The sequence below is a fragment of the Chionomys nivalis genome, chromosome 5 (genome assembly GCF_950005125.1).
Source record: "Chionomys nivalis chromosome 5, mChiNiv1.1, whole genome shotgun sequence".
Taxonomy (NCBI): Eukaryota; Metazoa; Chordata; class Mammalia; order Rodentia; family Cricetidae; genus Chionomys; species Chionomys nivalis.
In genome coordinates, this window is record NC_080090.1 from 48,567,659 (window position 1) to 48,591,839 (window position 24,181).

At 42.3% G+C, this 24,181-nt stretch overlaps 1 protein-coding gene across 1 annotated transcript in view; it reads left to right on the top strand.

Moving 5' to 3' along the window:
* Fhit (fragile histidine triad diadenosine triphosphatase) overlaps positions 1-24,181 on the top strand; it is a 1,428,341-nt gene that overhangs the window by 10,674 nt on the left and 1,393,486 nt on the right. The window lies entirely within an intron of this gene.

The following is a 24,181-nucleotide window of genomic DNA, read 5'->3' on the forward strand; positions in this document are numbered from 1 at the left end:
TGATGAAGTCCGTGGTCCTCACTTGAAATAACAGTTTTAGTCTTTATGACTTGTATGAGTTTGTCATTCTGTTTTAATGGTATGAGGAAGAATTGTTTATAATTCACAAATCTAATGTATCAGGGTATCTATAAATCTCTCTGTGTATGTGTGTATATGTGTGTGTATAAATATGTATATATACATATTTATATATGTACATATTTATATATGTATATATATGTATATATATGTATATATATATATATATATATATATATATATATATATATTAAGGACTATTGAGCAAGTTGTTTCAATTTGTAGGTATTCTCAATAAGATGGATGGAATGGTATACTCTTTGTTAGTAGGTCTAAATTTGGTGGTAATTGTGGTCCAAACCTAAGATGTCTCCACAGCCTTATATTTTGAATACCTGTTTATTAGCTGGTTGCACTAGTTTGAGAAGGTGTGGAGCCTTCAGGAAGAAGGATATTGTCAGTAGGTATCTTGCCCCTGGTTCTGGCATCATTCTTTGCTTCCTGCCTTCTGGGATGTAAATGGCTTTCAGCAAACACTTTGCCCCCGTGACCTGAGAGGCCCTGCTAAGCCTTCCCTATCACAATGCTCTGAAACCATGGGCCGGAGTGAACCTTCCTCCCTTATGTTGTTTGGCAGGCCTTTTCTTAGTGATGCAAAAATAACTAATAAAACATTAATTTTCACAACATCCTTTGTATAGTAAGCACCTGATAAATGTAATTATTAAAATATTTTACACGTTTACTCTTTTAAGCTCAAGTATCCAGATACATTAAACCAAATGGATCTTACTAATCACCAGCTGCACGAGTCTGAACTGGTTACTTGGCTCAGGCTCCATTTCCCCATCCTTAAAATGTAGATTTCAATGGGAACTCCTTAAGAATGTTGTGTAACTTCTGTGTGTGAGATACTGTGCTAGGTATGGATAGAGCAGTCAGATAGAAAGTTGTGGCAGAACCAGGAAATAAACACTCAGAAAATGTGATTAAAAGACCTCAAGTCCAAGAAGGACAGGTATACAGTACTGTGATGAAAGGGGGCTTGGGTATCCCCTTTAGATAAATTACCTGGGGATATTGAGCAGAGACTCACATAAAGGATGCAATGGAGCCAGCTGTATGAACAGCCTGTAGAATGTTGTTCTTAGCAGGAGGAACAGCCTTACCGGTTGTTAAGGTAGAAAGAACTTGCCATGCTTGAAGGCGACATCTGTGGTTAGTAGAGACTGTCAGGGTTCACTAGATAAGACTAGATAAGGTTACCCATAAGCCCAGGCTCCCTAGGGCCTGAAAAGGAAGCATAGAGTTTGGGTAATGGTACCTAGACTTCAGTGCTGTAGCTGGAGCTGGATTCTTGATGTCTGGGTCTTCTTCATCTGCCACATCTTCTCCATCTAGCATCTTCTCCTAAACTCCTTGTTGCTAGGACATCAGTTTTGTTCCTAGTGAGGTTGTATACCGCTTCCCATCTCCACAGACTGCTCTTCTGTGAACGCACTATTGAACATTAAGCTCCATATGTATAACCAGGGCGCTCTCACTTCCTCCACCTGCCTCTGCTCAGTGTCTGCTCCACCTGTTTCTGCTCCCGATGGGGCAGCACATGTATGTTCCTCCTGTTTGGTTTCTCTTCTGTATGGCCACAACAATCATGAAAAGAGCCTTGTGGGAGGGATGCAGTTGAAGGGGAAACACAGGATGAAGGGAAGAGCTCAGGATCTGCTGACCGAAGAACGAAGATGTTGTTTTCATCATGGCTCCAAGATGGGAAAAGAGCTTCACAGCTCCCACGTCCTTATTTGAACATTTGGAAAACTATTTCTAAGGTGGATGAGTGACTAAGTGGTGTCATGGACGGAATCAGCATCATGATATTGACCTCACTCTCTTCTGAACTAGATCCTTGTATTTTACTTCCTGAGCTTCTACATTAGACTTAAATGAACAAACAAACAGCAACAAAACAAACAAACAAACAAACAAAAAACCCAATCAAGCAAGCAAGCAAGCAAGAAACCAACCAACCAACCCCAAACAAACAAACAAACAAACAAACAAACAAACAAAAACTCCCAAACACACAAGCAAAAACCAGCCTTTATTTTACCTATGTCTTAATAAGAACCTCTATCTGCTCCAGAATGCAAGTGCTATAGATGGCAAAAGTAGTGCCTGCTCTCCTGTGACCATCTCCTCACTGTGGTCCCTAAACTTCAGTTTATTGTTGAATTTACACCACCCCAGTTTATGTCTGCGCTGTCCGTCTGTGTTGCTGTGAATTATTTCTCTGGTCAATCGATATTTACGTGCATGGTGCATAGGAGTAAGAAGTCATTCCTGCTATTTCTCTGAACTTGCACAGCCCTGCTCCCTTCCTGTGTCAGGGGTCAGAACTGACTTATGATATGAATACTGTCTGTCTTTGCTCTCTAGCTCCTTGAGGGTAACCACTGCTGTCCTGTTTATCCTCTGTCTCCATGCATAGACAAATGCATGATTTATGCCTCGCTCTTACCATCAAGATCTGAAAGTCAGGGTTGTTGATCCTGACAGATGGATTATTTATGCTGAGCAGATAATAGGGATTTTCAGTGCTGGCCTGATGATGTGGGACTCTTAAGACGTGTCTCTGTCACCATGCTCTAAAGACTGACTTCTGACTTTGTTTCTGATTTACTGTGCTGTTTTGAGTCAAGTACTCAACCTCTCTGAGCTGTGCAATATTTTTGTAAACTGAGATGATAACACCACTAAGCTTAGGTGTCATGAGTACCAACGGGATGGATGTAAGTCGGACCATAGGAAGTGCCTGACACAGCACTCAGTAAATTCTGCCTGATATAGAATGTGGATTATTCAACCTGTCTGCCTAGCGTTGCTGGTTAATAGTTACATGCTTGTCAGTCTTCACATTGAAAATCATAGGTCAGCTGTGCTCCTAGCACAGTGTTAGTTGGTAAAATTTCACGTTCACTTTATTGTCCAATAAATAAAGAGACCATCAGTGCTGGGCATGTAGAATTTACTGAAAATGTCAATGAACACCACCTAGGATTCAGCATAAAAAATAAATGCTGGTTGATGCAACAGACAGGAATATAAATCAGAAAATAAACACATCTGCAGTACTGTAATATTTAAATGCCTTCTCATAAACACTTAAGATTCTCATTAGTCCAGCACCAGAAAAATGATAAATATTAATATTTGTCATCAAAGAGAAAGCTTAGAAATCAAAGCAGAGTAAACAACTGTTATCTTTCAAGGATTACATAATGCTGGATGCATTTTTAATTTAGCTTTCTCAGACCGCTATTAAAAAAATTCTCTATGATGGAAGCTATTTTTATCTACTACATAAGTAAGAAAGATGTGCATCTCATTTAAAAATTCAGGTGTTATGCTGATTCAAACAATGTCTGCAGGAGCTGGGTATATTGTGTCCGTCTAAGAAAGAGACTCTGGAACCGAGCCAACACTTCTACCTTGATCTTGGATCTGTAGCAGGAGAAGGGCACTGGAGCTGGGATCCAGATGGATCACCCAAGGTCTTGGTGCTGCTTGTCTTGGCCGCAGATCCTCTGCACTCTGGCCAGCTCTGAAGGCCCCTGAAAACACATCTCACAGTCTCAGGGTACAGGGAGCACACACTGCAGCCCCCACTGGCCTGTGGCCAGACCTGTCTTTGCTTTCCTAGTGACCAAGGACACAAACTCACCACGGGCGAGCATTTCTCGGCCACCAAAGAGCAGAGGCCATTGGGAGGCCTTGGGGTCCAGCTCTGGCTCTCACTGGGCACACATGTCTTCTCTTTGTTGGGCCTCACTTTCCATTTTAGTGAAGCCAGAGTTTGTAATAGGTCATCCTGAAATCCCGTCACTCTCCAACATGCAGGGACATGGGTAGAGAAGTTCTGGGCTTGAATGAGCTCTTTCCTCATGGTGTGCAGAAGGGTGAGACAGCTGACTTTGGGCTAGGTAGATCTGTGTCTTCTGGTACCACACGTGAGTCCTTAGCTGCCTTACCACACGAGGAGGGAACGAGGGTGTTGTAGACAAGGGGAACTGTTTCTGGGAAGTGTTGTAGCATCAAGTGCTGTATTGGGCAGAGCATAGGATTTATTGATAATATAGTGATGGTATAATTGCTGTTATTGTATGAGAAAACGCTAATATAGATTGTTATATGTCATGTATGTGGTATGTTGTTGCAGACGACTTTTGTATTTTGATAGCACTTTTGTGTCTCTTCATATGCCAATTTCCTCTTCTGAAAATGATCATAGTAGGACAGACCACCTCACTGGTTAGTCTGAGGATTACATAAGAAAATATATGAAACCGTATAGGCTGCTTCCTGGATTGCAGCAGGCACTAAATACGTGTTAGCAATTATTTGGGGGATTATTTTATCATTAATCAAAATACTTTAAATATGAAAGAACTGGAAAAAACAAGACATATGGTCCAAGATACTTGTCCTAAAGGTCTTATTTATTTTGTGTTCTGTGGAATAAATGTGTCAATACAGCACAGGGAATTAAGACCCAACGTCAATTCTTAAGCAGAATGTTGAGGCCTCTATACAGTCTAAAGTTCCCAGCTGTCTCCACATAAGCATAGACGATGAATTAGGGCTCCTTCCTTTTACCAGATTACCGTGTGCCAGGCATGAACACAAGACCTTTGTATGTTTTTTCATGTTGTCCTTGTAGTGACTCTGAGTCAGAGGTGCTGGTTACTACGACTTCACAGGAGAGACAAGGAAAGCCCCCAAGAAATTGAGTAAATGCCCAGGATGTCCAGCTGGCCAGTGCCGAGCCTCCAGGCCATGTGAATAGGGAGCTTGATTTCTCCCGGCAGATGCCATCAGAAGGGTGACCTGCCTGCTAGCTGCTCTCTTTGTCTGATGAAGTCTGATGGGGAGGGACGGGCCTAGAGATGGACTTGCTCTCCCTCAGAGACACAGCATGTCAACATTCATTCTCATTGTTTTCAAGATCGTTCAGTTTCAAACAGAGGGCGAACTTCAACGTAGAGCAGACTTATTTAAGGAAATGTCAATGTTTTTCTCAAATTGGCAACATCAAAACGGTATTTATGGAATTAAAGAAACATACTGCATTAATGTAATGCTGATTCCGTAGTAAACATCCAATTTCTCTGTCATTCTTTGTAGCTTAGCTTGCAGCTGTTGGCATCAGTCTATCTTTAAAACACAAAAATAAATTGTTTTCTTGCTAACTCCATTAAGTCTATGGGCAAACGTTAGACAAAGTTGGCGTCTATGAGGCCAACATTTTGGTCAGAGGGCCCAGAATATTCTATAATACTTTGCTGTTAAACTGACTTGCTAACTAACTCATTTTACTTAACACATAAGAAAATAGACTTATTTTAGATGTTTTTAATTGCGGAAATGCTCTCTAAATAAGATGGCATTGGCATTTTACCTTTATCTGGCATGGCTGATGCTTTCAGTTAGCGCCTTTCCTTCTTTGAAACCGCTCAGCTACACTTGTTTCTTCTTCATGCTTCACATGTAGACAGGTCACCTTTCACTCATCAGTGAACTGGGTGATTGACATTTCCTTATTGTTTCCAAAGTACATCTTTGTTTGAACACAATATTATTTCTTAACCTTTCCAAATTATTAAGCTTTTAGGTTTCCTCCATCTTTTTTTTCGTTCTTTCTGGTATATACTAATGAAGACTCTTTGCATGTAAATGTCATCATCCATGGTCCTTTTCTTAGGATGCATTCCTAGAAATGGAGATTCTGGGCCGCATTGTAAGTTTCAGGATTATGTGCCCCCTTTTCCTGCAGGTAGGCCTCATTTATAGACTTAGAATCCTTTTAACAGTTTTTTTTCCCTGAGCCCTGGTTTGCAGGAACTTCAGAAGAGAGCTGTAAAGCCTGAGGCTGGTGGGACAATTAGCCACATCACTCTCCAGGCTCTGCTGGTTGATCAAAATAAACATGCTGGATTGGTTGTTCAAACTAAAGAAATCATATATTATTTAATATGTTAATCTGCTACCATGGTTTATTTATTAATAGTGGATTAGTGAGTATTGCTAGTTAAAAATGCTATATATATATATATATATATATATATATGATGTATTAAGTGTGGCAGAATGTCTTTAGCTGCAAGCAACAGAAAACCTAGTTTAGATCAGCTGAAACAAACAGAGGGTGTGACTCATCCATAAGGAAAAATCTAGAAACAGAGATGCCAGGGAGTGTCTGTAGTGCTCTCTTGCCCCTTTCTGGTGGTCTTGGGATAGCTAGCAGCTATATGCAGGGAGCGAGGAGGAGGTGACAGAAGAGAGGGATGAGTGTCACATGCCCTCTGTCCCCGGAGTTGGTAGTCTGCGGTGGAACAGAAAGGAACACATTTCTCTCCATTTATCTCTCACCACAGCGGCGACACGCTCACCGTAGGAATGATCTCACCTGTGGTCCTGCCACTCGGAGGGAATCCCTGCTCTGGTTCTGATGTCTGTCTTTCTGGTCTCGTTAGACATGTCCATATGCAGAGAAACTAAGATTATCCGTGTGCTGCCTTGGAAGTAGTCTTTGTGATGGGCATCCAGGTCCATGCTTGAACCCGGTGGCTGGAGACGCTCGTCACCGCAGGGCCTTGGAGGATGTTCCGCTTTGCACTTTCACCGTCTGCCAGTTGTGGTAGCCTTCTTTTAGTTCTTAGTTCTTAGTGAGATTAAGAAGGATAGCATTTTGGTGTATGTGCACGTGTGTGCGTGCGTGCGTGCGTGTGTGTGTGTGTGTAACCTATTTATTAACTCAAACATTAAAAGGAGTCTTTCACCTGAAGTCTCTTTTCTGTTGCTCTTTCTACAACCTAGCCTCTGGTTTCTTCTCTCGGGGAGGCACTAAGAAAAGTAGCTTCCTTTGATATCTTCTCAGTGTTTTCTAAGCACACACTGGGAAAATAATAGACATTATTTCCCTTCCTTCCTTGTACAGAGAGCAATGAGCAATACACGTGGTTCTGGGCGTTGCGTTATTTGACGTGACTGCTGTATAATGTTCCATTATGTGACTATTCCATAGTTTTATTTTTCTGTTCTCCTGTCTAGCCTTATTTGAAACCCGTGTCTTTCCAGCCAGACTGGGCCCAAGTGAACCATAGTATTCTGGCCCTGCGGCTGTTCCACTAAGAGGCATAGGCAGCTGTGTCTTCATTTCCTATCCTGCTGCCTGGGCTCCTGCACACTTCCACATCTAACAACACCCAGTGTGTGGTTGGCAATGTCTGAGGTATTCTGGATCTTCCAAGGAGAGAAAAATCTCCAGGTGGTTTTATGCTCTTACATTAGTAGGCACTCTCATATTCTAGTCTGGGTAGTGAGCCAAGCCCTTTGTTCTCCTCCCAGGAGCCATAGAAATGATGCAGGACAGGAAGTTGTAGGCTCGGGGCCTTCTGAGGAAGTTCGTCTCACAGAGTGTAGTAAGTTGCCTGTTTTGACATCTGTTCCGTCTTGTATCTCTAAAGGCGAACTTAAACCTTGGATTTCCTTCTTGCTCCTTGTGGGAGTTTGAATGTATTTGGCTCCCATAAGCTCATAGGGAGTGGCACTATTAGGAGGTGTGGCTTTGTTGGAGTGGGTATGGGCTTGTTGGGGAAAGTGTGTCACTGTGCGGGTGGGCTTTGAGGTTTCCTATGCTCAGGATACCGCCCATGTTTCAGTCGCCCGCAAGCTGTAGGGCTGTCACTTCCAGTACCATGTCTGCTTGGATGCTGCCGTGTTCCCCATCAATACAATAATGGACTGAACCTCTGAACCGTAAGTGATCCACCTCATTTAAATGTTTTCCTTATAAGAGTTGCCGTGGTCATGGTGTCTCTTCACAACAATAGAAACCTTACCTAAGACAGTCACCCAAAGGGCACCCCACAACCTTGGTCCTAAGTATGGTCTTCCATTATTTAGAACTATGCCAGATGAAGGGTGAAAGGATAAGGACATGTCCCCAAATGGGTATCCGGTTGGGCATTTCTCCGCCCATGTAGTCCCCCTTAGGTGGTTCTGCATGTCTAGTATCCAGCACTACTTCCTTTGTGAGCCCCCAGATCCTCCTCCGCGACCCACTCTGTATTCTCTCCCTTTGCTCCTCTTTACAACATGCAGATGGCATCTGTTCCCCTTTTCTCAGTCTAGAGCAGAAGGTCTACGTTGGCCAGTGGACTTTGCTGCCTAGTATAGGACCTGGCACATAAAAAATGCTTAGGAAATATTTGCCGAACTAATTAACGGCTGTAAAATACTGCATATAAAAAGCACTCTCTGGCACTTATTTAAATCTGATCAGTAAACATAGCTAAGAACTTTCAGATTATTTTTTTAAATGAAATTCCTTTCAGACAACAGGTTCCCATGCATGTGTAAGACCGGGACAGAAAGAATTCTGGGCACCCGTCAACCAGTTTCTTCTAATTAGAACAGTTTCAAAACTGTAGTTTACCATCCATACCCAGGATGGTAACGTGGATGTAAGCTACTCATTTCATTGGGAACTTTCTAGTCTTCTGTGGAGGTCTGGTCCTATCTGCTTTTTCTGAGGAGCATCTTTGAATCCTGTAAGGATGGTTCTTTATCATGAACACTTCTTTGATGGCCAGTCTGCACACTTCTGTATTCCTCAGAAATGGAACATGCTAATGCCGGAGTGGAACTTTGGTAGCCACCTTGTTGTAGGAGTTCCCAAACTCTAGAATTTCAGCAACTATGACATGAGATTGAAACGGATTTCGGTTGGGCCCAGCACAGACAGAAGACATGATGTGTGTTTTATGTATGTATCTACGTGTCAGCGGGCTCCAGCGCCTCCCTTCACCTGGCTTCAGGCTTTGACTCCAGAGTTGGCTTCCGCGTCTGTGCTCACACAGCTTTCTGTGGAGCAGCTTAGGAACATCCCAGTTCTTTTCAGTTCAACGGGCTCAGAATCTGGCTCTGTCCCTCGGTGTTGTCCCTGCATTGCGTCTCAAAGGACCTTGCTGAGAGGAAGTGCTCACTCAAACAGAAAGGCTGGATGACCCACTGAGTAGATAAAGTAGAACTACCAAAGTTCTACTCCTGCATTAGCATGTCCCATTTCTGAGGAATTCAGAAGTGTGCAGACTGGCCATCAATGAAGTGTTCATGATAAAGAACCATCCTTACAGGATTCAAAGATGCTCCCCAGGAAAAGCAGATAGGTCCAGACCTCCACAGAAGACTAGAAAGTTCCCAGTGAAAGAGTAGCTTCTATCCACAAACACACTTTCCATGTCTCCCTTGGTTTACTCCAGGCAGAATATCCAGGTCCCTCATGTGAGGTCCAAAAAGCTACTCCCTCCCCTTTGCGTGGTCCTCCTGTTGATTTTTTTTTCTCTTTTGAGAAGTTTGGCTTCTGTTCCTCCTAAACTATGCCCTCCTGATGGAGCTCCAGGGAGGAAAGCAGGGAGAGGTGAGGCGGAACAAGCATGCCATCTTATTCAATGTTTCGATAAAGTCGGGACCTCATAAAGAAACCCAGTTCTAGAGATGTAGTTGGGGCGAATATTTCCAAGCAGGATTAGATGAAGAGCAGAGAATGGTGACAGTGTGGCAGGGTAAAGGGATTTGGGGTTGAGGGAATTTACCGGCAAGAAAAGTGGCGTGGATTAGTGTGATTCTGTTTGTCCAAAATCACCTCCGTTTCCAGGCTCTGGTCCAGGATACTACTTCCTTGTATTGAAGACAAACCTGCTGGTTTTTAAAATCCCTATCCCTGTGTTAAAGCTGCGTATTGGGGTGGGATTCTTTTCCTTTACTTACAGATGGAATGGGACTGTTGATCCTCATGGTGGGCACCTTGTGTTTCTACACAGCAGCTGGAAAGTCTTCATCTGAAAGCACCTGCTGAAGTCATTTCTGGGAGTTAATAACTACGGACTGTACTGGGGGTTATGGCGGTCAGACGCTTAAAAGAGATCCCACACTAGCTCAGAAATAAGAAATAGGCATTTATTAAGGGGTAAACTCACAAATCAGAATTCTCCGCTTGACTGGTTGAATCACACGAGCCAAAGGAGCAGCCATCCGGGCACGAGCAAGGGGAACAAGAGAGAAGGGGTGCATGCAGGCTCAGCTCCCCACCACCCACCCCAGTAAATAGTAAGAGAGGCCACACCTTGGTAGGCGGGCTAATACAAGCTGTAATACTTCCTTCAGCACCTCCCTTTTTCTTTAAATAAGAGAGTTCTAAGCCTAATAGAAAATCATATACAATAAGAACAAATATTCTATCTAGCTTAAGTCCTGTATAATAAATAACTTGGCCCAGTCATGAGAGGAAAGTAACTACACTTATTTAGTCTTCAACCCAATCCAAGGTCTAAGAAGGGAAATAATATTACTTGAGTAAACAGGAAGTGCAATCGAGAAACTTCCAAAATGTGCAACAAATGACAGAGACAACTGGCTACCTGGGCAATCACCCAAAGTCTCATTTGCAGTGTTGAAGCAACCACCTTTGGCTAAGTCCTAACATAACTGACATACCATTTTCAAAGGCAAGAAACTTTTCAAACTATCTTACCCTGTCTTGGCAGGATTTGACAGTCCTGTTTTATCTATTCACGGATACTATGTATCTTTGTCAGTGGTTGCGGTATGGGCATTTCTTTGCCCAAAGGCCAGTTCTGCCAAGAAGAAGACAAGCTCCAAATAGAGTGGTGCTCAACATTCTCTCGGTGTTGCCAGGAGCAATTGTGTCTCACTACCACAGAACTCTAAGTTAAATTAAATGTCATTTTTTTCTACAGCTCTTTGAAGAGGTTGAAGATTATCTATCTATACAGAATATAATCTCTATGTATCTAAAGAACCTGATTAGTCTAACTATAAATATGACAAACATAGATAACTATTGATCTATAATTCTTAATGTCTATCTAACTTAAAGACTAAGACAATAAACAGCTCTGCAATAAATGAGGACAATGACTTCCAAATGTAAACAATGTATAAGTATCTTGATCAGACGTGGAAATGTACACTGCAATATGGTAAATATATATATCAATACATAAACAATGTTTTAAACAGAGGTAAAAGCATGCATGCATACAATATTCAATATAATTTAACTTTGTATCAACATACAAGAATCTATCTCAATGTAATTTTCCATAAACAATAACTCACAAATACCAATCTATTATCCCATCATCCAATTTTCCCTCTTTTTTTTTTTTTTAAGAAAAAGGCATTTATTAAGGAGTAACTCACAAATCAGAATTCTCTGCTTGACCAGTTGAATCACGTGACCCAAAGGAGCAGCTGACCAGGCACGGAGAAAGAGGAACGAGAGAAAAGGGGTGCATGCACGCTCAGTTTCCCCTTCCGGATATAGTAAGAGAGACCACGTCCCAGTAGGTGGGCTAATACAAGCTGTAATACCTACAGCAACGGACATTAAATAAAAACCTCTCCTATGTTAGCTCAACTCAGACATTGAAATTTTAGGTCCAGACTCAACCCTTGGTTATGCTAATACAATTTTTTAAAATTAATTTTGGATTATGAGAACGGGATTTGAGTTAGGAAAGAAAATAATCCAAATGGCACACTGTGCGGTTTAGCAGAAAGGGCAGGCACACTCATGAATGTGTCCGGTTTCCCTCTCCATTCCAGTTTGTAGATCCTGTGGAAGAAAGTCGTGTACTGTGAAAGACAGGTATTATAGTCTGAAACAACTTTCTGCAAGAGGAAGTCAGAATTTTCAGGACCAAATATGAAACCAAAGAACATTTTCTTCTTCATTTCTACCCATCATGGCATGTAGATGGTTGCAGTCATTTTGTTCATTTACTTACTTAACTTCAAGATTTTAATTAACGCTCAAGATTTTATGTTTAATAGAGTACCATGTGATACTTGGATATAAATATATATTACATAACACTTGAAATTCTAGCACAGTCTCTATTTTTTGGTGAATTATATTTACCACTGCTTGTGTTAATTTTCATGGACTTGTACTCTGAACACATTTTCTGCTCTTGGTATTCTATGTGCTGCGACTTTCTCTGCTGTCAAAACATGTTTTTAAAAATAACCTGTGGATTTTAATCTGTGCAGTCAAGATAAATTAGATTTTTAAAAATAAAATCTACCTAACATATATAGATCAATGAGGAATTATGTTTGTGGTTAATTTTTGATTTTATGTGACAAGACAGGACGGAGTTATACTGACATCTAAATTGTTTAATTAATTTTTTAAGCTAGTTTTAACAACAGGAAATGATAACTCCTTCAGTGATGGACCACATGGTTTCATTTACTGGCTTGTTTCCTACCTTGTTTTCCTGACTTTATCTCATTGGAATTTTGAAAGGAAATGTTCTAAGGGGAAAGTCGCCTTCCCTTCATTTTTTACCTGGCCTCGGCTCAAATGTCCCTCTAACAGGAAAACCTTTTCTGACCCACATGACTTACTTGGTTTTTAGCTTCTTACGCTCTTTTGGGTCCTGTACTTCAAGTCATCACATCACGTGTTATTTTACATGAATCCCAGGTATACGTCAATGTTTGTCCTTTTCCTTTGCTTGTGACCTAAGCTAAGGCAGAGGCTGTGTCTGTCTTCAACATTCTCTTTCTGGTTCCGTGTCTGCTCGTACTTGATGCCAATAATGCTTCTGGAATCACTGGCTGGAGGCCCGAAAGCCTGCTCAGGGGTGCATGGGAGCGGCGCTTGAGCGGTGTTTTCATTTGTGTTGGTGCAGACTCTTTTCTCTCCTTTCTTTCTCTCCAAGTGTGTTTTGAGCATCACCACATCAAATCACTGAAGTAGAAAGACTGACTGACGTTCTGTTTTCCAGTGACCATGCATTTGACCCACTTCTCTAGTAACGTCATCATGATTGTACCTCATGGCTGTAGGTTCTCGGGGGCTGACAGGCGGAACTGGTTGCTTCAGTGCGCAATCCTCATCCGTCACACAAAACAACTCGCAGATTCTTATGATGTGCATGCGAAACAAAGGGAGGGATGCTTTACTTGTTGGGCTTTTATGATAATTGAAAGTAACCATATCAGGGCACACGGGAAAAGTATGGGAAAGCAGGCTGCCTCTGAGGGGACAGCCCACCAGGTCCCCACCGCAGGAGTTGAGCCTCGGCTCCAATTGCACAGGCCCAGGATGGTGCTGTTATCAAAAGGTTTGAGATTGAACTGGTACATGCTTTCAAGTACAACACCTTGGTTCACATTAGGGCACCTCGGCTGACTGATAAGATGTCCCTTTCATTGTCCCTGGGAGACACATCCTAAGGAACCTTGGTCGTGGGCTCTGTGTACTCTTCAGTCGGAAAAGAAACCGCTTTAGCATTCCAGATCAATAAACTGTCGGGGAGAAATGGGAAACGTGCTATGAGAAATCATTAAGCAGAGAAATTCTACTGTTCCCGAGTTCTGATTCAGAGGAAATAAATAACACTTGACTACCCTTACAGTTTGTATTTTACAAGCTTGGCCCTGATGAAACGGAGCATCACATAATACTGCATCAATGACATTTGCTGTCTAAATGGCTTGGCCCTGTAGACAGAAGCTATGTTTCATGGAGTTGTTTTTAGTTAACAGGAAGGTTTCACCTCACACCCGTGAAAAGTTTGAACGTGGTGACATGAAGCCCGGTGCAATTCAGCAAGCAGCCATTCAAGTCATGACTCAGTTATATTTTAAGATAGCTTGGAAATCACTTAGTCGAATAAAACTCTAAAGTACTGTAACTGCCAGGTTGCTTTATCTAATTTATGAACCAGAGGCAAAGGAATCAACAATAACCCTCCATTTGCCATTATTAGATTAGCTATTACTGAAACCGCAGAAAGTATATAACCCTTTACTTTGTGCCCACTTGAATTCAGTTATTAATCCTTTGATGGAACTTTCATTTAACCGAATGCCTTTGTTTACAACAATAAGCATGTTAAGTCTTTTGTGTTCCGTATTCGATATGGCCACTTTAGAACATGTCACCCACAATGGCATGGTAACGTCGTAGGCTATTCATTTGTGTCCCGCCAGACATTTTCCATTCAGTCCTTCTGGGTCCCGTTTTGTTTCCTGACTTTCAAAAAAGGGCATTTTCCGATTTCTAAGTCCTTTACTTCTACAGGAATATAACCAGGCATCAACACGAAACTACGGGTAGTAGCTCCATAAAATTGATTTTTTTTTCAAAATTATATAAGCATCTGGTGGTCTGAAAATGTTTCATACCTGATATTTAAAAGATATTCTGACTATTGGCAAAAAGAATCGATTCTTTCATGCTGCTTCCCCTGTGGATGCTGTCATATGCCACGGTGTGGTGGAGCTCACAGCTGAGGAGGGAGAGGGACCAGGCTTTCTCCCTACACTTCTGTTTAAATGCTCAGACCTTGGACGTGAATTTAGGAGGGCTCCGCAGCACACACAGCAGACCTTGCTTGTCCCTATTCAAAATTTTGTTGGTCTGAACAGTATTTCGCTGATTCTAAAGTAGGTCACATAAAAGAAACACTTTCATCTTTACGGGAATTAATAGTCTGGTGTCTTGGCCATATCTAGACGTGACATGGAGCATAGTTCCTATTTCACACGTGACCACATCCATAGCCTGAGGGTGGATCACCACCACGAAGGCGAATATTTCAGGTGCAAATGGTATAGCTCATGAGCCAAGTCCATATTCCAAAGAAGTATTACTTATAAAACACATTTTTATTTTACTTCATCTACAGTGACATTTAAAACTTAGATATTGGGTATTTTAGATACCTGAGCTAGAAATATATTGCATTTCCATTAGGAAGGGATCCTTTAGACCACTGTTAGTTTTATACTTTGCTTCCATGTCTGTGAAGCGTCTCTCCATCTTGTAATGTGTGATTAAATTTTTCATTTTTGTTTTCTTTACATGCATATTTTGGGAGTAGTGGTGGTGGCTTTGGGTAAATCCAAACTGCTTTCACCCATTTCCTTTAACCCTGTAGCCATGAAAAAACAAGACAACTTTGGGCTGTGAGCTCTGCTTGCTGACCTTGGCCTTGACATTGAGATGCCCTTGTTCCATGGTGGGCCTTGGGGACCAGATATTTTATATGGCTCCTATAAGGTGGAAAGTTCTCATCTGTGCCATCTTTTGCTAGCTTGACTGATGAATCACAGGAGAACGAAAGCTTCTTTAATCTGTGAAGGTTCCAGCAGGAATAAATGTTGGGTCCATGGTGTTAGTGTAACGCAAAACAAGATAGCATTTAAGACCATCTCTGCATTAGCATCATGGTGACAGTGCCTCTCACTTGAGTCAGAAATCGAGGACTTACTGAGATACACCATCTGGCAAAATACGGAAGGCCGGTTTGTGCCAACTGAAAAAGCTGTGTCAGATCCAACTCTCGTGTATTTTGCACATTATTGCATGCCTTGAAAACTGTTTATCACTTTTTAATTAGGAAGGACTAAGGGATTTTAGTGCCCCCAAGAAAATACCAGTAGCTCAACGATAGAACCATTAGCCAGAGGTTCATAAGGGGCGGCATAAGGGGACTTAATCTTGTAGGAAATGAGGACAGCCTTGTACAGGGTCTTTTTAGAAGAGTCACAAGGGTAGCATGTCCTTGGTATGTCTGGGTAGGACTGGGGACCAGGCCTTTTGTTATTCTGACAGTTGCTCATCTTCTTTCTCCTGTGGCATGACCAGTCCTTGGAAACACACGCCAAGAAATCAACTTGCTTCTGAATCTTGGCCTATCAAGTAAACTGTGGCCTGCCATGTTCATTAAAATGAAAATTTGTCGAATGGAATTTGCCCGACTGGCGGAATAGTTTAAATGTCAGATGTTGTTAGGCCTGGATATAAATATTATGTTTCTATTGTTAATTAATTGCAGTGCCTTAGTACCAGTGATCCAAAATCCAATTTAGTCTGCAATAGGCCCGTGGATAAGGGCCAGAGATAATGAATGCAGAGGGGAAAATGTATTCAGACTTTGCATTGTATTTATCAATGTCCTCTTAGAAAAATAGCAAATTTTAGTGTGTCACTGAAGCTCGAGAGTTGCAAAACAGGACAGAATTAAGACTCATTGTCTTTTGAAAACTCTCAAATGAATCTGTTCACTGCTGTCACTGAGTCTGTTTTGGCATCAAAATTCCAAAGATAGTTTGTCCCATTCCTTTCCTTGATTTCATCCTCATTGCCCTTTGCTCTGTCTTTGTCTGAATACCATTTCCCTCTCTTCTGCTCGATATCCTTCCCCTCTTCTGCTTTTCATCCCATGTTTTGGTCCCCAGGCTCAGCAGCCTGTCTGTCAAGTCTGCCTCTGTTTGTTAAGATCATTTTGCTTCCAAATTGAGCTAGAGGCTGACTATCACCCAGAATAAAACTGGTAGAATTGCCTACTTCAGAACGGGGAGCAGAAATCTTGCTGCCGGTGCCCAGACTTCCAAACTGATGTTTTTGCCAAGTCATGAGCGAGCAGGCTTTGATTGCCATCCCCAACAAGTATTTTGTTGAATGCTTGCTGTGAGCATGGCACCTTAGCCCGCCACCTCAATGGGTTCCAGAGGCACATGGGGGTGCCAGGCAGAGAAGGGCTAATTAAGACTTTGGAAGGCAACTCTGATGTGGTCCAGTGGTCAGGGATCCTCATTTACTTCCTGGCATCCTGCTCCATGCCAACCTCATTCTGCCCCTGTGATTATCCAGGCTGAGAAGTAGAGACGGGAAGATGAACTTTGGTCTGCTTTGAGTGTCCCTGTCCAGCAGTGTCTGTCAGATTAAAAATGAGAGGGAATGAGGCCAGAGAACCTTCCAGATGGAGAGTTCAGAGGAGGGCACAGCCAGACTCCCTTTTCCAGTGACGTCGCTGGGTCATTTGAGCCCTTGGCCAGGAGCCAGGAGATGCACAGACTGTTTTCTGGTCTTGAAGCAGAGCAGGGTCTGGCAGAACAGGCATTATGGTTTCTGGATGGGAGCAGATTCAGTGGGTGTACACATAGACCCTGTGGTAGAGGCACCACCCTTACCCCAGGGCTTTGTCAGTCTGGGAGGTGTTGGCTCCCTCTTCTTGGTCTTTGCTCAAGGGTGAGTTCCCAAGTCACATGGAGGTTAGAGTTGGCAAGGGTGGAAACGTAATGAGGAGCTGGCATCCTTAGCATCTCCAGTCTCTTCCGGGCAGGAAAGGTGACTTTAGGAAGGGTAGAGCAGTGGCCACTGGTCCTTAGACTGACTCACATGTCAGGTGGACAGCCTCTCTGGGAGGCAGGGGCTTGGTGAGACCACAACACACCGACAGCCACTCTCTCTGCCTCTTGGTAACACTGCTTTCTAATTAATTTCAATATACTCTGAAAAGTATCCAGTATGGGGATCCAGGAGGAAGAATGTGTTAGAATGAGAGCGAGTTTTTAGATTGCGGTTTAAGGAATGCCAGGAAGGGAACAAATGAGGCTCTGCTGTGTGTCTGCTTCAGCATCTTAGAAAGTGAATGGTTTTAACTCTGGATTAGCATACAAAAAAAAAAAAAAAAAAAAAAAAAAAAACCTCGGTTTTTCCTACAGATGAACTTCTTTTTCTCAGCAAAGTTTGGGGGAGGGCTGGGACTGTTGGAAGCAGATCTGTTTGACTTGAAATGTCATCCCATTCCGAGAAAACATGCTGGGGGCATGTTAGGGCATCCCTGAGCAAATGCCACATTGTCACATTGTCTCCTTCTGAGATTAGTCCCCTATGTTCTAGTCCTATCTAGGTGGTCAGACAAATTCATTGACCCCTCATTTTCAGGGCACCTCCCCAGCTCAGGTCATACTCCCTGAGATTTCATGGAATTCGATTTGTCTAGAATTCTGTAACTTTTGAGGTGGTCATTACTGACCGCTTGGTATTCTGTTCCTCAGATGTCACGTAATAGCTTTCAGATCTCAGGCTGCTGGTGAGTTTACGTTTGCAATGCCTATCAAAGACGACTGTCTTGACCATGCGTGGTGGGGGTGTGCAGTGTGTGTGTGCGTGGGTGCACGTGAAAATGCTGCAGGCCGTGGGAGGATTGAGCAGAGAGAGCATCCTTTTGTTAAACAAAGTAGGAGAAAGTAAGGAACAAATAAAAACAAAGAGCAAATCCCCAAGTAACCATGGCTTTAGAATTTCAATCTATGTATTCTAGTAAGAGCGAGGAGGTACTCCTGTGTACTAATAACAGTGAAAACATACTCTTGTGTTACTCAAGCTTCGCTGAGTGCCTGTTGCTTGCTAGTTGCTTATAGAAGATGTAGATGCAGCACTGATCAGATCATCATTGTAGTTACAGATTTTTGAAAGGACTTCTGCTTACTTTTACAACATAAGCTAAATCGCAGAGGTAAGGTTACTCTGAACCCAAGTTTCACAAAGTCTCAGAATAGCTCATATAGAATATATACATATACATTAAAATACAATTTCCAAGAGTATATTGGAGAATGTGTCAGGGTTTGGGGTCTTGCTGCTATTTCTCGCGAGTGTTTACATCGCTATGCAGATTCTCCAATAACTCCATGGATTTAAAACTATTCATTTATCATCAGGTGGTTTACCCAGGCCTGTTTCCCCACCGCCTGGTTTTTACCGATACGTTGAGAAAGGTTTTAGAAAGTGGTTTAAGCATCTTCTCTTCGTCGAAATTGGCTATCATCTGAAAGACTGTCGCAGTAATTTGTCTGCAGTAACAGCTCAGTGAATGCAGCATAAAAATGAAAATGAGCACTGAATTTATTCCGTGTCTTCACTGTTGTACCTGAACGCACAGCCTCTTCCCGAGCTGTGGAGATAATTGTTACAGACTTAAAGGTCAATAGCCAATCCGTCAACATGGCAGTTAAGTCGGGTGAGGGCTGCAGAATGTGACAGCAGCTCAGACGCCTGAGTTCCGAGTGTTCTCTCTGCATGTAGGGCGCACCTGGATGGTCCTTAGAAATAGCTTTCCAGTGCGAGAAGCGGAGCTGCAGTCAAAGCCCACCTGTGTGCTTGGGAAGGCTGTACCCAGCCTCGGGAAGGCGGTTTCTTTTAGTTCAGATCAGTTTGTAAGGGATCTGGGGGTAGGTCATGGTTCGAGGGGCTTGGGGTTTGTCAAGCTGCTAGAAAACACCAAGATAAGTCAGTTTCTCATTGGCCTGTTCAGTTTTGGCTCCCTGTTTATTTCTTTGAGGAGCAGCTGAAGCCCAATCCTATTTGGATCCATTTAAATCTAATTTATGTCTTGCAGAAGGTCATCTGAAGGATGTAGGCACTGTCTGCTTTAGAAACGAGTGTGCTGAGTTTGGCTTCGGGAGAGTGGGGAATGGAGCAGCTTTGCAGCTGCAGAGGAGAACGTTTGCCAGGCTGTGCAAGTGTAGGTCCTTTCACGGAGCCAAAGGAAAGGCAAGGCTAATTCTGAGTGGCGATTTCCGACTTTTGTCTAGAGATTGGCATTTTGGGCACGGGAATAAGACCTTCTGGTTCCTGACTTGTTCCCACATGGGATGACATGCACACACATACACACACATACACACACACACAGACACACACACACACACACATTTTCAGGCACTAAAGATGTTATAAAAACCATACATAGGATGCACTTGCATTTGAGTGTTCAGCACATGTTTCATTGAATAACTATGGGTGTTGTGATAAAGTCTCGGGCAAGCCGGTTTGAACAATGACAGGTATAGGTTTTAAATAACTTAGCATCTAATTAAGGTCAGAGAATATAAGTACACAGAACATAATACTTTCAGATAATAGCTTGCATATCCATCCCAGGACGTTACCTGGGACACCAAAGCTCTTTAAGACAGTCTCCCACCACTAGTCTCTGAAGGGAAGCTGTCATGAAGACTGAGTTTAAAACTTATTTCTTGAGAAAGCTTTTGCTTATTTATGTGCTCACATATAATGTGTGGCTTTGTCTGTAGGTTCATGTGCATCCCAACATGCATGTGGAGCATGCATGTAGGCATTGGTTGGTTTTCTCCTTCCTTTGTGGAGGCTCAAGGATCAGTTCAGGTTGTGGTGCCTTCGCCTGCTGAGACAAGAGCAGTCACTGGTTTGCTACTGAATGTTGAGGATCAGTGTGCTCCCCAAGCATGTTTTCCCCTGCACAGGTACACAGCCCATGTAATCTTACAGTGTGACACCCTTTGGAGGTGCATGTCTTTGTCAGGTGGGGTTTGTGACATTGCTAATAATGTGTGACTTTTGATCCTTTGTCCTAAAAATGGTAACTTCTGCCTGGCTCTGTCTTGGGACACACGCCTTTGGAATCTTGCTTGTACATCTGGCAAGCTTTAGTCCTTGCAATCAGGAGACTGAGAAGGAAGTACTGGGAGTTGGGGGCCAGTTCTGGGGTGTATAGTGAGGCCCCCTTCTCAGGAAAGCAACAAAAGGACAAAGGAGATCACACACACACAGATGGTTTGACATTAAATTTTTATGAAAATGTTTAAATATATGGAAGAAAATGGAATATGGGAAAATGATTGTCTAACTACCTTCCCTCACACCAGAAGTATCCCATACTCGGAACCCCCATGTTCTTCCTCGTATACCTACCAATACTCCAAGACAGGGACCCTAACTTCTGTGTAAGACATTTCTTTGCTTTCATTTTTTTGTTTTTCTTTACTTATGTTATATTCTCAAACAACCTGGTATTTATTTTGCCCTTTTGGGATGTATGAGAGAATGATATTATGGAAGACAGTCTATGCCTTGCTTTCCCCCATCCTTGTTAATGTTGATGACGGATCCATCAGCTCTTCCGGTTCGTGTGTTATTTGATATGAAGAATCTGTGAACATTTTATTGTACTGCTATGATATTTGGGTTGCTTCCTGTGTTTTGCCATGCTGTTTTTATCCATGGTGTTCTTGGACAGTCTCTGTACGGATGTGAGTGTGACTGCACAAGTCTGTGGTTATGTGGCTAAGGAACGGTTAGCTAACTTCAGAGAACTCACTCATGTTGACATGTAACGTGAACACTCTGACTTCCTCTAACCCTTCTCTCTCTTTCCACATTCCATGTGCTTGGGGTAAACTTCTCAGCTGCATTTATCCAAACACTAAGCAGGAGTTGTTATCCTCTGAGTTGGCCAGTTTGATGTTAACTTGACACGGGCTTGCATCGTCTGAAAGGAGGGAACCTTAATTGAGAAAATGCCTCATAGGATTTTGCTGTGGGCCATTTTCCTAAATAGTGACTGATGGAGAGGGCCTAGCCCACCGTGGGTGGTGTTGTCCCAGTGCTGGCTGTAAGAAAGTGGTCCTGGGTTTTGTGAGAGAGCAGGCTGAGCAAGCCATAGGAAGCAAGACACGGGGAGCAAGCCAATAAGCAGCACCCTTCGTGGTCTCTACATTAGCTCCTGTCTTCAGGTTCATGCCCGGCCTGAGTTCCTTTCCTGACTTCCTTTGATGATGAATACTGGTGTGGAAATGTATGCTTTTTTGGTCATAGTCTTTCATCTCAGCAACAGTGACTCTGACTAAGACATCATCACTGGTATTTCCTGTTGTAAGGGGGCCCCTTGATCATTTTGGTTGCTTGGTAGCTCAGACCCAAAATAATCACACAGAAACTGTATTATTTAAAATACTGCTTGGCCCATTAGCTCTAGCTTCTTATTTGCTAACTCTAACACCTTAATTTAACCCATTTCCATTAATCTGTACATCACCACGAGGTTGTGGCCTACCAGCAAAGTTTCAGCGTGTGTCTCTCTGGTGGCAACTCCATGGCTTCTCCCTAACTTTGCCTCCTTTTCTCCCAGCATTCAGTTTAGTTTTCCCCACTTTTCTACCCTATCAGGACAATCCAGTTTCTTTATTAACTAATGGTATTCACAGCATATAGAGGGGCATTCCACATCAATTTCCCGTTTCTTTACAACCAGAATTATGATTATTACTTTCTTTACAATCTGATTTTGATTAATATTCATCATTGATAATTCAGTTCAATGGACTTTCTCTGGTCACCATTGCTTTTTACTCACTATCCTTTCCCTCTGAGACAAATTTCTATGGATTCAGGTTCACCTTGATTTTTTTCAGTGAAAGCAAACTACTGTATATGGATAGCAATCTTTTTTTATCTGAATAATATCCTTATTTCTATACCATTTTTGAATGATAGAGTTGGCATGAGTGTAGTTTACTGATCTTTTTCATTCTCAGCACTTTGAACATGTTACACCATCACTACCTTGCTTTCATTTTATGGGCGGGTAACCTGTTTTTTGTAGGTGTACTTTTTATTGAATTTAGGGCTGCCATTCTGTCTCTGATGTTCGGTAGTTTCATTTGGATGTATCTAAGTTAGGATTTTCTAGTATTTATCATATGATTTCGGTGTGCTTTTTACGAGGGCTCATGGCTTTTGTTCTAGAAAATTGATATGCATTGTTTTTCCATGTTGGTCTTTCTCCTTGCCACTTGTAATTCTTTATTTTGCTTAGCATTTCTATGTATTTTCAATGGAAAGGGGTTCAGACCATAAATTTCTCACATTTCACAAAGGAAATGTTATACAATTTCATTTATTCATTACCAAATTATGCTTTTCCCAACCCTGCTGTTGCACAGAGCTAGGAGGGGCTTGAGAAAATTTTTTTATGCTTTTCCATGAAGGGGCGGGGATTAGTATTCTAAGGTTTATAGCATTGCCTGTGAATATAGCCTATTCTTTGGTGGAGTTAAGGAACATGGAAATAGTCCTGTAAGACTTGAAGCCATCACTCAGAATACCGAAAAGAAAAAATAGCTTTGTATTTCTCAACTATTACAATGTTAGGATGAATGAGAACCTAGCCAAGATATGAGAAGAGGCAAATTACAATAATTTCATGGACTATGTGAGTGATGTTGGACGTTATAGAATCAGCCTACCCAAACAATAAGTTGTCATTATTTTTCAACAGCTGTCATTTTGCAAGTGTTTGCACAGATCTCATTGATTAGGATGTGGCAAGAATATAGTATATTTGGGTAAGTGGGGAAGTTAACAAGTAGAGGTTTGATCTGAAATACCAAGTTGTATCTTCTGCTCTCTTGTGAGTTTCTCCTAAAAGGAAGCTGCACTCTTCCTGGAGAGAGGGTGACTGTGCTTGCGTGGGCAGCTGCCACCCTCTCTCTTACGGGAACAACAGCACTGAGCTGAGCTTCTGGCCCACATGCCTTCTAGGAATGCAACAACCTTCCAGAACTCAAAATTCCTGTGGGAGGTGGAAATCACGGTAGGAAAAGGGTCCAAACCAGACTAAGAATGTGAGTGCTTGGTCAGGTTGCACGTGCCATCCTGATGTTTAATACACCTCGTCACCCCACAGTTCATCCGTCATTCACTGATGAGGTGTGTACATCCTGCAAAGTTGGACTGTAGATGTGGTCAAGTCTGGATGATGCAGATCTGACCAACTGTGTGCTGTTTTCAGTTTGTTTCTGTATCAGCCTGTTTCCTTTTTCTGATGATACACCACAGCAGAAGGGGCATTATAAAAATCTAAGAGGTTTATTTGGATTATGGTTCTGAAGGTGAAAGGTCAAAGGGTTCCATCTAGCCATGGTGTTTTTGTGGCAGAACACCAAGGCTGGCAGATCATCACATACCAAGAGAAAGGGAGTATAGATGTGTGTGTGTGTCCATATATATCAATGTGTGCATTGTCTTCACAGATCATTCTCCTTTAGTAAGACAGAAACACATACATACACACGTAGACATACACATACACATAGACACACACAGTCTTTTGTTGTGACTGTCTGATCTTTTCACACACGCACACACGTACACACACATATACACACACATGTAAACACATACACACATATCTCTTGTCGTGACTGTCTGATCTCTTTCGCACATACACATAGGCACACACAGACATGGGCACACACATATATACACATACACACGTCTCTTGTCATGACTGATTTCTTTCACACATAAAAACATGTACATGCATACATGCATGTACACACACGTCTCTTGTCATGACTGTCTGATCTTTTCACACATGCACATGCATACACACATACACATATACACACACATAGACACATACACACATACACCTATGTCTCTTGTGAC